The 13913-nt window shown below is 43.2% G+C and overlaps 1 non-coding gene across 1 annotated transcript; it reads left to right on the top strand.

The window, feature by feature from the left end:
- The first annotated feature begins 891 nt into the window (after nt 1-891).
- Nucleotides 892-1019, top strand: LOC122745131. Its single transcript, XR_006355416.1, has one exon. It is a non-coding gene; the product is annotated as a U6atac minor spliceosomal RNA (small nuclear RNA).
- Nucleotides 1020-13913: the final 12894 nt, after the last annotated feature.

Below are 13913 nucleotides of genomic sequence, written 5' to 3' on the forward strand. Positions count from 1 at the left end.
CAGTCTTGGTGGCACAGAGCTGTGTTGAAGAGCATACATACACTGGGTGATAGGGATGGGATCCAAAAAGATTCTGAGAGGCTGGAGATATGACATGCAATAGAAATAAATGCGAAGTAACTGGACGAGTGTGTGGGTACAGGAACTACAAGGAATTAGCCATGAATTACAATGACCACGATAAATGAGCAATGTGTGGTGTCAGCCTTACCAGCTTCTAGGAACAGAGAGGGAGACTGGGCGTATTGCTGGTCAATATTTAACAAAATGTAGTAGACAGCTTTGAGTTAAATGTGCATTACTGGACAGGATGTCTTCAAATGCCTCCAAATAATGCCATAGACAGTGAACCCACAAAAGGATGGCCTGAGATCATTTTCCAGCCAAAGATGGATTAGAAGGTAAGCAGGAAAGGTCTGTTGTACAGGATGAGAGTGGATCCCAGCCTTGTGGCTGCACTGTACAGATCCAGCTCCAGGCAGGCTGTTCTAGAGGAAGCAATGGCTACTTCTAGAACTCAGCTCACAGACCAGTGAGGAGTTTGAGCAGTTGGTCAGGGGGAGATATCAGGGGTCTCTGCTGGCACTGAGGTGTAACTCTGTTGTGTTTCCCATGCTTGGAACCAGGAAGCAGTCTTGAGTGGCAGCGGTCCAGATGGGGGAGGGGTGAAGGCAGACCCAAGCTTACAACCATGGTGAACCAGATTTCTGTTCCTGGGTTAAAGAGCAAGCAGGCCTGAGGTGACTTACAGACCAGAACATAGGCCAGGTGAGTGCAGAATGTGCCTCTCCTCAAATTGTACCACCTTGGACCTGCTGAAGCTTGGGACAGTGCATCCTGGAAGCAGTGCCCCACTTTAAGAAGTACTTAAAAGTCAAGAAATAGGCTAGGATGTTGTACGAAAGGAGAGAAGGTTAGCATTCCCCTTGATAAGGATGGAAGAGGTCCTAGTGGCCTTTACAACACATATACGGTTAAGGCATTGCCACCTACTCTGTAGCATCTAATCATGTTTTTGGGGCAGCTAGGTGGCGCAGTGGATAGAGCACCGGCCCTGGAGTCAGGAGTACCTGAGTTCAAATCCGGCCTTGGACACTTAACACTTACTAGCTGTGTGACCCTGGGCAAGTCACTTAACCCCAATTGCCTCACTAAAAAAAAAAAAAGAAAGAAATAGGCTAGGAAAATTAACAGACAGGAAAACAATGCAAACCATAGAAAGTTTCTTTGGTGACAAGGAAGATCAGAATACATCTTCAGAAGAAGATAACAAAGTCAAAGCTCTTACATACAAAACTTCCAAGAAAAATATGAATTGGTCTCAGGCCATAGAAGTGTTCAAAAAGGATTTTGAAGAAAAAGTAAGAGAGGTAGAATAAAAAATGGAAAGAGAAATGAGATTGATGCAGGAAAGGCATGAAAAAAAGTCAACATCTTGAAAGGCCAAGTGGAAAAGGAAATACAAAAGCTCTCTGAAGAAAATAATTGCTTAAGAATTAGGATTGAGTGGCAGCCAGGTGGCACAGTAGATAGAGCACCAGCTCTGGATTCAGGAGGACCTGAGTTCAAATCCGGCCTCAGACACTTGACACATACTAGCTATGTGACCCTGGGAAAGTCACCTAACCCCAATTGCCTCACCAAAAATAAATTAATTAATTTTAAAAAAATAATTAGGATTGAGTAAATGGAAGCTAATAACTTTAGGAGAAATCAAGACATGATAAAGCAAATCCAAATGAATTAAAAAATAGAGGGCAATGTGAAATAGCTCCTTGGAAAGACAGCTGAGCTGGAAAATAAATCCAGGAGAAATAATCTGAAAATTGTTGGACTACCTGAAAACCATGATCAAAAAAAGAGCTTAGACATCATCTTCCAAGAAATTGTCAGGGAAAATTGCCCTGATATTCTAGAAGGAGAAGGTAAAATAGAAATTGAAAGAATCCTCTGATCACCTCCTGAAAGAGATCCCAAAAGGAAAAACTTCCAAGAACATTATAACAAAAATCCAGAGCTCCCAGGTCAAGGAGAAAATATTGCAAGCAGCCAGGAAGAAATAATTCAAGTACTGTGGAGCCATGGTCAGGATAACACAAGATCTAGCAGCTCCTGCATTAAAGGACTGGTGGGCATGGAATATGATATTCCAGAGGGCAAAGGAACTGGGATTACAACCAAAAATCACCTACCCAAGCAAAACTGATTATAATCTTTCAGGGGAAAATGGGACTTCAATGAAAAAGAGGATTTTCAGGTATTTGTGATGAAAACATCTGAACTGAATACAAAATTTGACTTTCAAATGTAAGACCCTAGAGAAGCATAAAAAGGTAAACAGGAAAAAGAAATCATGAGAGATGTTAAAAGGTTAAACCGTTTACATTCCTACATGGGAAGAAAATACTTCTAAATCATAAGAGCTTTCTCAGTATTAGTGCAGCTGAATGTAATATACTTAGATAGCAGGCACAGGTGTGAATTGAACATGAAGGGATGGTATCTATAAAACATTTATTTTTTGTTTATTGGGTTTTTTTAATGTGTATTATTGACATCACTTTCTAAGTCTATATTTCTAAGTCAATCAAAGCAATGAATCAAGTTCTAACTTGGCATCTGCCAAGTTAGTTGGGCACTGAAATCCAAGAGCCAGCTTCAGCCACCCTGGAGTCAATGTTGTCCCCCACCCAAGACTCTGACCTGGTCAGACAGAATACTGTATGAGATTCTGAGGAGAGCAGTCAGGAGAGAGTGTCCTGAGGAAAGTCACCAGGCTGGTGAAGGGTCTCGAGGACACATCTTCTGAGAATTGGTTAATGGTAGAATTGGAGTTGGGGCATAAGGACTGTCCTGTGCAACCCTCCTGGGACTTGTTCTAGAAAGCAAAACCAGAAGTGTTGGGCAGAAGCTGCAAAAAGGACATTTTGGCTTGACATCAAGAAAAATCTCTGAACAATTAGTGTTCTCCCAAATTAAATCAGGTAGCCTTGGCATGGGATGAGTCGCTAGGCAGAAGCTGAATAGCCACAGGTATATGTGATAGGAAGGGTACCTTTTGAGGGATGGGCTGTGCTTCATGGTCAATGAAGTCCCCCCATAATCTCAAATATTTGAATTCTGTGATTCTGCGCTTGCAAGGGGTTAGCCAGGCAAATTCACCCAGGATGTATTCTCTAGGTTGAGTTCATGTCATCCAAAGATAACATGGCTTTTAACCTCTCCCTCTGCCTTCCCTTATAAAACCCTTCTCTTCCTGAACTCTTCTCTCACTCTTTTTTTTTTTGAATGTTATTTATTTATTTGTTTGTTTGTTTGTTTATTTATTTTAATGAGGCAATGAGGGTTAAATGACTTGCCCAGGGTCACACAGCTAGTAAGTGTTAAGTGTCTGAGGCTGGATTTGAACTCAGGTACTCCTGAATCCAGGTCCGGTGTTCTATCCACTGCGCCACCTAGATGCCCCCTCTCACTCTTTTCTTAACCCCTTACAGTCTGACTTCTGACCTCATCATCCTACCCAAACTGCCCTCTCCACAGTAACCAATGATCTCTTGGCTGCCAAAGCCCAGGGCCTTTTCTCAATCCTCATTCTCCTTGACTTCTCTGTAGCCTTTGACACTGTTGGTCACTCTCTCCTCCTTGATAGTCTCTTCTTGAGATTTTCATGGCATCCCCCTCTGTCTCTTGGTTCTCCTCCTCCCTCTCTGACCACCCCTGCTCTGTCTCCTTTGCTGGATCCTCACCCAGCTCATACCCTCTGACAGAGCCTGTCCTGGGCCCTCTTCTCCCTCTATACTACCTGACTCGATGATCTCATCAGTTCCCATGCATTTAATGACCACCTCTGTGCTGACAATTCTCAAATCTACCTTTCCTGTCCTAACCTCTCTACTCACCTCATCTCTCATTTTTTATTGCCTTTTAGACATCTTGAAATGGATGTCCAGTAGACGTTTTAAACTAGACATGTCCAAAACTAAACTTATTATCTTTCCCCCAAACCCTCCCCACCCACCTTCCTTATTACAGTTGAGAACATCATCTTCCCACACCCTCAGACTCACAAACTAGATGACATCTTGGACCTGTCACTCTCTCTCACACACCTCATGCCAATTTCACCTCTGAAACATTTCCTGAATCCACTTCTTTCTGTCCCCACCCTGGTCCCCACCCTGGTCACCTCATACCTGGACCACTGCATTAGCTGCTGGGGGGGGGAGGGGAGGGTGCTGCCTGTCCCCAGTCTCTCCCCACTCCAACCCATCCTCCATTCAGTCACTAGAGTGACTTTTCTAGAGCTCTGCTCTGATTGCATCAGTCTCCTAGTCAATAAACACCAGTTGCTCCTCAGTGTAGAAATATTTTGCTGACTAGCTGGGCCTAATTTGGGGGGCCTAATCTGACTGGAGGACTAATCTGTGGCCTTTTGACTCACTGGCTATCTGATTGCTATTAACTTAGTACAGGCCATTTAAAAATTTCTCCACACCTCTCCCAAATTGTAAGCAAAAGTTTAAGAAGCCTCTTCCATTTTAACAGCAGAGAGTTTATTTATGAGGTACAATTTAAAATTAAGAATACAGGGCAGGTAGATGGCGATAGGGCAGATAGATGGTGCAGTGGATAAAGCACCGGCCCTGGATTCAGGAGTACCTGAGTTCAAATCCAGCCTCAGACATTTGACACTTACTAGCTGTGTGACCCTGGGCAAGTCACTTAACCCCCATTGCCCCGCCAAAAAAAAAAAAACTAAAAAATAAAAAAGAATACAGGGAAATAAAATGTACAACCTGATTGTGTTCTGGCACGTCTCTTTCCACCTGCTGTACCTGGAACTTTTTTAGCCTCCTCCTGTGTACCAACAGACCTTCTTTTAGAGTTCTCCTAGTGCTCCAGCATCCCCCTGGCCTCCTTGCTTTCTCCAACTTCGCTTTCTCCAACCTGTACCCTGCGCTGACCGCTTCTGTGCTCTCTGCTGTCCTTCGGTTTCTCTAACCTCCTGTACCATCTCCTCCTCTCTTTACATAGTCTCAGTCTCCTTAGCATCCTTGTAGCCCCTTTCTGTCCATACCTCTCCAACCTCTTAACCTTCCGGCCTCTCCCTTCCTCCTAGTCCTCTGGCGTTCTCCCTTTATATATGTTCCTTCTCACCCCTCAAATCTCAGGCTCCCTGCGCCCCCACACACACCAAGCTAATCCGCCAGCCAAACTAGGGCTGCAGCTGGAGGGGATGCTCTGTACCACACCCAGGGCTCCAGGGGCCTGTGCCCCCTGCTGTGCCCCCAGGGACCTCTGTGTGGGCTACGACAGAGGCCAGCCTGAACAAGCCTGGGATCTCTGGGATAGATCCTCTCAGGGCAGAGGGAGCTGGGGCTTTTTCCCCCAGCTGTCTGACCTAGTGTCTCAGCCCACGGGGCTTTTTGGCTCAGCTGAAGCTGAGGGGGAGGGGCACCAGCCCCTCACACAGAAAAAACCCTGAGGGCCCAAGGCTTTCTAATCTCAGCCCAAAGGTAGGGTCCCCAAATCAAAATAAATTTCCACATCAGGTACAAAAGCCCTTTGTTACCCAGGCCCCTTTTACCTTTCCAGATTTTTTATCCCCCAGGCTCTTCAGTCCAGTGACATCAGACACCCCCACACCCCCACACCCCCACACCCCACCCCCAGCTGCTCCACAAACAAGACAAGACTCTTCATCTTTCATCTTGGGCAATTTTTTCTGACTGTCTTCCATGCTTGGAATGTTCTCCCCCCTCCTCCCCAACTCCAAGCCTCCCTGGCTTCCTTAAGTCCCCCCAAAATCCCTTCTTCTTTGGGAAGTCTTTCCTAATCCTCTTAACTCTAGTGCATGATCTCCTCTTTGTCCTGCATATAGCTTCTATGTTGCTCCCCCATTAGATGTCATATCCTCAAAGGCAGCGAATATCTTCTTGACCTTTTTGTAGCCCCAGTGCTTAGCACAGTACCTAGCACACAGAGGTAGCTTAGTAAATGTTTAGTGACTGATCAGAGTTAACTGCAAATTCGGAAATGTTCCCATGAAAAGGTTCTCAGGCATCTAATTTGGAAGACAAAAGAAGAGTGGATAGCTTGGAACAGAATGGGTTTTCATAAATCTGCTGATGAAAAACATTGAAAACGACCCAATGAGGAGACCACTGTAATTGTCCCCGAGGTGAGGGTGAGACCTGGAGCAGAAGCTGTCGGGATGGAGAAGACTTTGATTTCTAGATGTGATGGAATTGAAATCACCAAGACCTGGAAACTGATGGAGAGGGGGGGAAGAGGGTGGAAGGACAATGGTACACTCAACAGAAATGGGGAAGTGTAGACGGAGTTAGCTTTAGAAGGAATGATAATAGGTTCCATTTTGCACATGCTGATTTTGAGTTGTCTATGGGAAATGTAGTTTGGAATGATCAAAAAATGGCCGTCAATATTGGACTTGAGAGAGCTTGGAAGAAAGAGGAAGGCTAGATGTATAGCTTTGGGTGTCTGTCATCTGTATAGAAATGAAGGTCATTACATTCCTGGGAACTAATCAAATCACCTAGAGACTGTAGACAGAGAAGAGGCCCCAAGATCAAGCCTGGGGAGATGTTCGCACTTACAGAACAGGAGAAGCATCAACAGTCAATCAATAAGCATTTATTAAGTACCTAATATAGATTTCAGGCACTGTTCAGGATTGTGGAGCTACATGTGAAGATGAGCAAAATTTCACCTGCCATCAAGGAGTCTAATGGGGAAAGTGACATGGACAGGCAAATACAAAACACATAGAAAGCTGTCGTGATTTCATCTGAGAAGAGAGGGAGAGTGGAGGGGGTTGAAAAGGAATAATAAAAGAGGGTGTGGGAGGACAGTGGCATGCTTCATCCCTTGCAGAAACCCCAGCAGGGCTTAGTAATGTGCCAGTCTACAAAGAAAGAAGCATCACCAGCAAGTTCTTCTACTCTGCCCAGGGCCACAGAGAAGGACTTCCAGAATCCTGTGTAGACCCTGAGATTCACAAGCCAGACTGGGACAGAAGGGAGTACAATGTGTCCCTGAATACTCAGGACAGAAGCCCCTTAGCATCCATGGTCCAGTGCTGAGCCCTCTGTGTGAGAGTTGGATAATGCCCCCTGCTGGGAGGAACATTTTGTGAGCTCTGGCCTGAGGACATCGCCATGTGACTTTGTTATCAGGAAGTGATGTTTGCTCATGGGTACTGTCGATCAAAGCTACCAGCCAATTAGCTTGGAGCTGTATGTGTGCGCGTGCGCGCCCGTGTGTGTGTGTGTGTGTGTGTGTGTGTGTGTGTGTGTGTGTGTGTGTGTGTGTATGTATGCCCCTGTTTCCTTTTGGAGAGGGGGCTTCTGGAAGGAGGAAGGAGCTAGTGTTCTTCTCTTTTGCCTGGGACCTTGGTTTGAGTGGAGCTGAGATGCTGGCCCCCACAGAGAGATAGATGAAGGAATCTTGACCTCTTTCTCTCTCCTCACCAAATTCTTATGCTCCTTAATAAATACTTAAGGGGGGCACCTAGGTGGTACAGTGGATAAAGCACCAGCCCTGGATTCAGGAGTACCTGAGTTCAAATCCAGCCTCAGATACTTGACACTTACTAGCTGTGTGACCCTGGGCAAGTCACTTAAACCCCATTGCCCCACAAAAAAAAAATTTTAATTAAAAAAAAATACTTAAAAGTCTAAACTCTTGCTAAATCTTATAATTTATGATGACCACTCATTAGATTTTTAGACAGTCTAGCTAGAATTTTATCCCCTTACAGATAGCAACTTTACATCTGCAAAGGTCAGATGCAATCTGTAGCAAGCCTGAGGGGATGCCTCCCAGCAGAGCCCAGGACCAGAGCAGCCTTGGAACACCTAGTAAGAAAGACCTGGGCTTGGTTATTATACTCAGGACCAAGGCAGGCCCTGTCCACATCATTCAGTTGAGGAGCTTCACACAAAAGCAGCCCACTACCCTAACCTAGAAAGTGATGTAGATGAAATAAACAACCAAGAAAACCTTCAAATACTGTGAGGGATGCCCAGGGGGAACCCTGAGGAGGATAGTGACCCCACAACAAATCCAATTAAAGCCTCAGACCAAAAAAAGGTACTGTTCACAAGGTCTACAAACATAATGATCAGGATAACTGGTACCTCACAACAAACTGGAAAACTTCACCAAAAAACTGAATGTCCTGAAAATTATAATAGACCAAATGGAAATCAAAAACTCAATAAGAAAATAAATATTTTAAGTCAAAATGTTGGAAAAAAGAGGAAGAAAACCAAAGAAATATTGTATCAAAAAAAAACAACACAGAAAACAGATCAAGCAAAGAAAATTAAGAATTGTTGGGCAACCTGAAAATTGCAATAAAAAAAAAGGGGTCTAGATAATATATCAAGGGACTGCTAGGTAGTAAAGTGAATACAGAGGGCTGTACCTGGAGTGAGAAAGACTCTTCTTTCTTTCTTTCTTTTGTTTAGAATTTTATTTTCCAAATTACATGTAAAAACAAATTTTGACATCAATTTTGTTTTGTTTTGTTTTGTTTTTTGCAGGGCAATGAGGGTTAAGTGACTTGCCCAGGGTCACACAGCTAGTTAAGTGTCAAGTGTCTGAGGCTGGATTTGAACTCAGGTCCTCCTGAATCCAAGGCCACTGCACCACCTGGCTGCCCCTGACATCAATTTTTTAAAACTTTGTGTTCCAACTTCTCTTCCTCCTTCCCTCCCTATCCCCCACTCCCAAGAACTCAAGTAATTCGATATAAATTATACATGAGTAGTCATGCAAAACATCTCCACATTAGCCAGGTTGTGAAAGAAAACAGACAAAATAAAAACTTCAGATTAAGGAACTACCAAAAAAATTATGCTTCAATCTGTTTTCAGATACCATCAGTTATTTCTCTGTAGATGGATGGTAATTTTCATAAGTCCTTTAGAGTTATATTGGTTCATTGCATTGATGAAAATAGTCATGTCCTTCACAGTAGACCATCTTACACTATTGCTGTTATTTTGTATAAAGTACATTTCACTCTGCTTCAGTTCATGTAGGTCTTTCCAGGTTTTTCTGATAGCATCTTGTTCATCATAACTTTTATATAGTACCTTAAACTTGACAAAGAATTTTCTTCACAATAGCCCAGCAAAGTAAGTACCATATGTTTTGCCATTATAATCAATCATCATAACTGTTTCCCTCCATCCTATTCCCTTCCCATGATATTAACTCTATTTTCTATATTCTTTTACCCTATACCTCCTCAAAAGTGTTTTGCTTCTGACTGCCCCCTCCCCCACTCTGCCTTCCCTTTTTTCACCCTTCCCTCCTTATCCCTTTCCCCTCTTACTTTCCTGCAGGGTTAGATAGATTACTCCACCCAATTGGGTGTGTATGTTATTCCCTCCTTGAGCCAACTCTGCTGAGATTAAGATCTTTGAGCTAATTCTGAAGTGTATAAGGCTCCTTCACTTCCCCACACCTCCACCATCTCTCCCTCCATTCCATATGCCCTTTCCTCTTTCTTTCATATGAAATTTCTTTCTTTCTTTCTTTCTTTCTTTCTTTCTTTCTTTCTTTCTTTCTTCCTTTCTTTTTTTGGTGAAGCAATTGGGGTTAAGTGACTTTCCCACAGTCAACCAACTAGTAAGTATCAAGTGTCTGAGATCGGATTTGAACTCAGATCCTCCTGAATCCAGGGCTAGTGCTTCATCCACTGTGCCACCTAGCTGCCCCTTTTCATGTGAGATTTCACCCCATTCTGCCACTCCTCTATCTCCTTCCCCAGTGTATTCCTTTCCCCACTAAATTTTACCTCAAAGATGTCATCATGGGGAAGCTAGGTGACACAGTGAACAAAGCATCCACCCTGGACCCAGGAGGACCCAAGCCCAAATTCAGTCTCAGATGCAAGACACTAATTAACCCTGACTCCCCCCCCAAAAAAAAAAAAACAAAAGAAAAACAAAAAAATAAACCCTTTACAGGTATCATCCCTTCTTAATCATTTCCCATCTGTGCCCTCTGTCTAAATTTATTCCTATTATCTGCCCTAATACTCAGAGGGCTCTTATGATTTAGACATATGATCTTCCCTTGTAGAAATGTAAACAGTTTAACCTTTTAACATTTCTCATGATTTCTTTTTCCTGTTTATCTTTTTATGCTTCTCTAGGGTCTTGCATTTGAAAGTCAAATTTTGTATTCAGTTCAGTTCTTTTCATCACAAATACCTGAAAATCCTCTTTTTTCATTGAAGTCCCATTTTTTCTCCTGAAAGATTATACTCAGTTTTTCTGGATAGGTGAATTTTCATTGTAAACCCAATTCCTTTGCCCTCCAGAATCTCATATTCCATGCCCCCTGATCCTTTAATGTAGAAGCTGCTGTATCCTGTACTATCCTTACCATGGCTCCACAGTATTTGAATTCCTTCTTTCTGGCTGCTTGCAATATTTTCTCCTTGACCTGGGAGCTCTGGAATTTGGTTATAATATTCCTGTAAGTTTTCCTTTTGGCATCTCTTTCAGGAGGTGATCAGTGGATTCTTTCAATTTCTATTTTACCTTCTGCTTCTAGAATACCAGGGCAATTTTCCCTGACAATTTCTTAGAAGATGATGTCTAAGCTCTTTCCTTGATCATGGACTTCAGGTAATCCAATAATTTTAATTATCTTTCCTGCATCTATTTTCTAGGTTAGCAGTTTTCCTAGAAGATATTTCACATTGTTCTCTATGTTTTTTATTCATTTGGATTTGCTTTATTGTGTCTTGGTTTCTCATAAAGCTTCCATTTGTTCAATCCTAATTCTTAGGCAATTATTTTCTTTAGAGAGCTTTTGTATCTCCTTTTCCATTTAGCTTTTCAAGCTGTTGACTTTTTTCTCAAGTCTTTCCTGCATCACCCTCATTTCTCTTTCAATTTTTTCCTCTGCCTCTCTAATTTTATCTTCAAAGTTCTTTTTGAGTGCCTCTATAGCCTGAGACCAATTCATATTTCTCTTGGAAGCCTTAGATATAGGGACCTTGGCATTGCTATACTCTTCTGAGGGTGAACTTTGATCTTCCTTGTAACTAAAGAACCTTTCTATGGTTTGCAACTTTCTCTGCCTACTCATTCTGCCCATCTTTCACTTGACTTTTAACTCCTTAGTATGGAGTCCTGCTTCCAGGATATACTGTCCCAAGCTTCAGGAGGTCTCAGGTGTTATAATTTAATGAAAGGCAGTTTCTTCACTCACCTGGCCCTTTCTCTGATCTGTAGATAACCCCAGGCCAACTTGCCAATCAACCAGCCAGCAAAACTTTATGTGCCCTGGTTGCTAGCTCTGATGAGCCTACACCCCTACCCAACCTGGCCTGCCACCTGTGGAAATTTATTTTGATTTGGGGACCCTACCTTTAGACTGAGATTAGAAAGCCTTAGGCCCTCAGGGCCTCTCCCCCTCCTCCTCAGCTTCAGCTGAGCGAAAAAGCCCCGTGGGCTATACAAGACACCAGGTCAGACAGCTGGGGGGGAAAAAAGCCCCCAGCTCCCTCCGACCTGAGCGGAGCTATCTGAAGGATCCCGGATGGCCTGTGCTGAGGCACGAGGCTCGAGAGCACACCACCCCCCCCCACCAGCTGCAGCTCTGGCTGGCGGATTAGCTTGGTCTGTGGGGGCGAAGGAAGCCCCAAGATTTGAGTGGAGAGAAGAAAAGGTATATATAGACCTGGGAGTTAGAGGAGGGGGGCAGACTAGAGAGAGGCTGACTAGAGGAGGCCGGACTAGATAGAGAGACAAGATTGGAGAGGAGGGGCTGACTAGGAGGAGGGACTAGATAGACTTGACTAGAGGGGAGCGGGGACAAGGACAGAGGAGAGTTTGGTTTGGAAAAGGAGAGGTGGGGCTGACAAGGTTACAGGCCTTGATACAAACCAGGGAAAGTGTAACGTGCCCTGAGGCCGGAAGTGGCTAAGGCCCTTATTGTATTCAAGAAGTTCAAAGCACAGCAAGTGGGAAAGAGACCGCAGGAAAGCGGTCAGGTTGTACTTTATTTCCCTGTATTCCTAATTTGAAATAGTATCTCATAAATAAACTCTGCTTTGATTATTTGGTTAAGAGGCTTCTTAATCTTTAGTCTATCAGTTTGGGAGCAGTGTGGTGGAACTTTATAAACAGCCCATATTAAATTAAACGCAGTCAGATAGCCAAATAGTCAAAAGTCCCCAGTTTAGTCATCCATAGTTTATCCCCCCAAAATTAGCCCTAGTTAATAAAATATTTCCACATATTTAATGGTGACCCAGATGGGACTTATGGCCCAATTATAATTTTTCTAAATTTATCATTTTTTCATATAATCATAATTTTTCATAAATCCAATTATATATAATTTTTCCAGGTTAGTTATAGTTATGAATAATTAATTTTTGTACACACCACTCAAGGTTTCTTCCTGGTTCTCCACTGGGTAGGACATCCAAATCCCCCCTTAGCTTCCACATACACCCCCATAGACTCTACCCTGGCCAGCCATTCATCCCTCTCACCAGACTATGAGTTTAGTTCCAGAAGGCACTGGCACTGCAGCTCATTTGGAGGCTCAGTGGTAAGTTTCTCTGGTGCAGTCTTCCTGGGGCTGGATCTGTGTCAATGTGATCTCGGGGCTGGACTCCATTCCCAGCCCAGCTCCCCCTTCTGCTGAACTTCCAAGGTGTCTTTGGCTGGAAAATAATCTCAGCCATCTTTTTGTGGATTCTGCTGATCCAGGAGTTGTTTTCTGGCTGTGTTTGGAGGGTTTTTTAGAGTAATTGTGTCAGGAAGTCTGAGTGTTTACTACCCTTCCTCTGCCATCTTGGCTCTACCCCCAAGACTCATTTTTCTTAGTTCAATCTGGCCTCAGACACTTAGTAGTTGTGTGACCCTGGGTAAGTCACTTAACTCTATTTGCCTCAGTTTCCTCATCCATAAAATAAGCTGGGGAAAGAAATTACAAACCACTCCAGTACCTGTGCCAAGAAAACCCCAAATTGGATCACAAAGAGTTGGACACAACTGAAAACAAATGAAAAACCAAAAGGAAAGAGTTCAAGTGCCAAGGAACCACAGCAAGAATCACAGAAAACTTGGCAATGATCACAATAAAAGACATGAGTGCTTGCAATATAATGTCCCCCAACCAAAAAATAAAGGCTTTAACAAAGGATAACCTGCCTGTCAAAACTAAATACAATCCTGTGGGGAAGAACATCACTCTTTAAGGGCATAGAGCATTCCCAAGTTTTCCTGATGGAAAGGTCAGAACTGAGAAGACAAAGATATACAAGTAACAAGAAAAATATAGAAAGATACATGTTTGCATGATTGGAAATAAATATGTGGGAATGGAGGGTTTATGCTAATGGGAAACAAGAAACAAAGGTCTTCTCAGAATACCAATGGGGTCAGAGATTTAGAGAATGGGCCTGTAGGTGGTTTGGTACTGTTTTGATGGTCTCAGAAAAGAAAAAAAATGGGAAAAAGAAGGAGAATATATTGGGGAAGAAAGGAGAAAGTAGAGTGAAATCATGATCACATAATATAGGTGCATCATATAAATATTATAAAATCATGGTAGAAGGGATGAAAAAGGAAATGGGCATCCTATGAATCTCACTTTCACCTGAACAAAATGAAGATTAAAGACAACGAGAGGGGGGGAGGGTGAAGAGAGGGGTGTAAGAGTGAGGGCAGGATAGGTAGGAATTAGAAGCCATAAGAAAAACAAACTCAAATATTTAAAGAGGAAAAACCTGTGATGGGGGGAGGGGGAAAGGGAAGAAAAGAGCTTCAAGAGACAGGAAATGGGTCTCTTCACTTATAGATAACAAGTGTTAAGCAACTCATCCATAAAGCAGAAGACCATAGCAGAATGGA

The sequence above is a fragment of the Dromiciops gliroides genome, chromosome 2, assembly GCF_019393635.1.
Source record: "Dromiciops gliroides isolate mDroGli1 chromosome 2, mDroGli1.pri, whole genome shotgun sequence".
NCBI classification, from domain to species: Eukaryota; Metazoa; Chordata; class Mammalia; order Microbiotheria; family Microbiotheriidae; genus Dromiciops; species Dromiciops gliroides.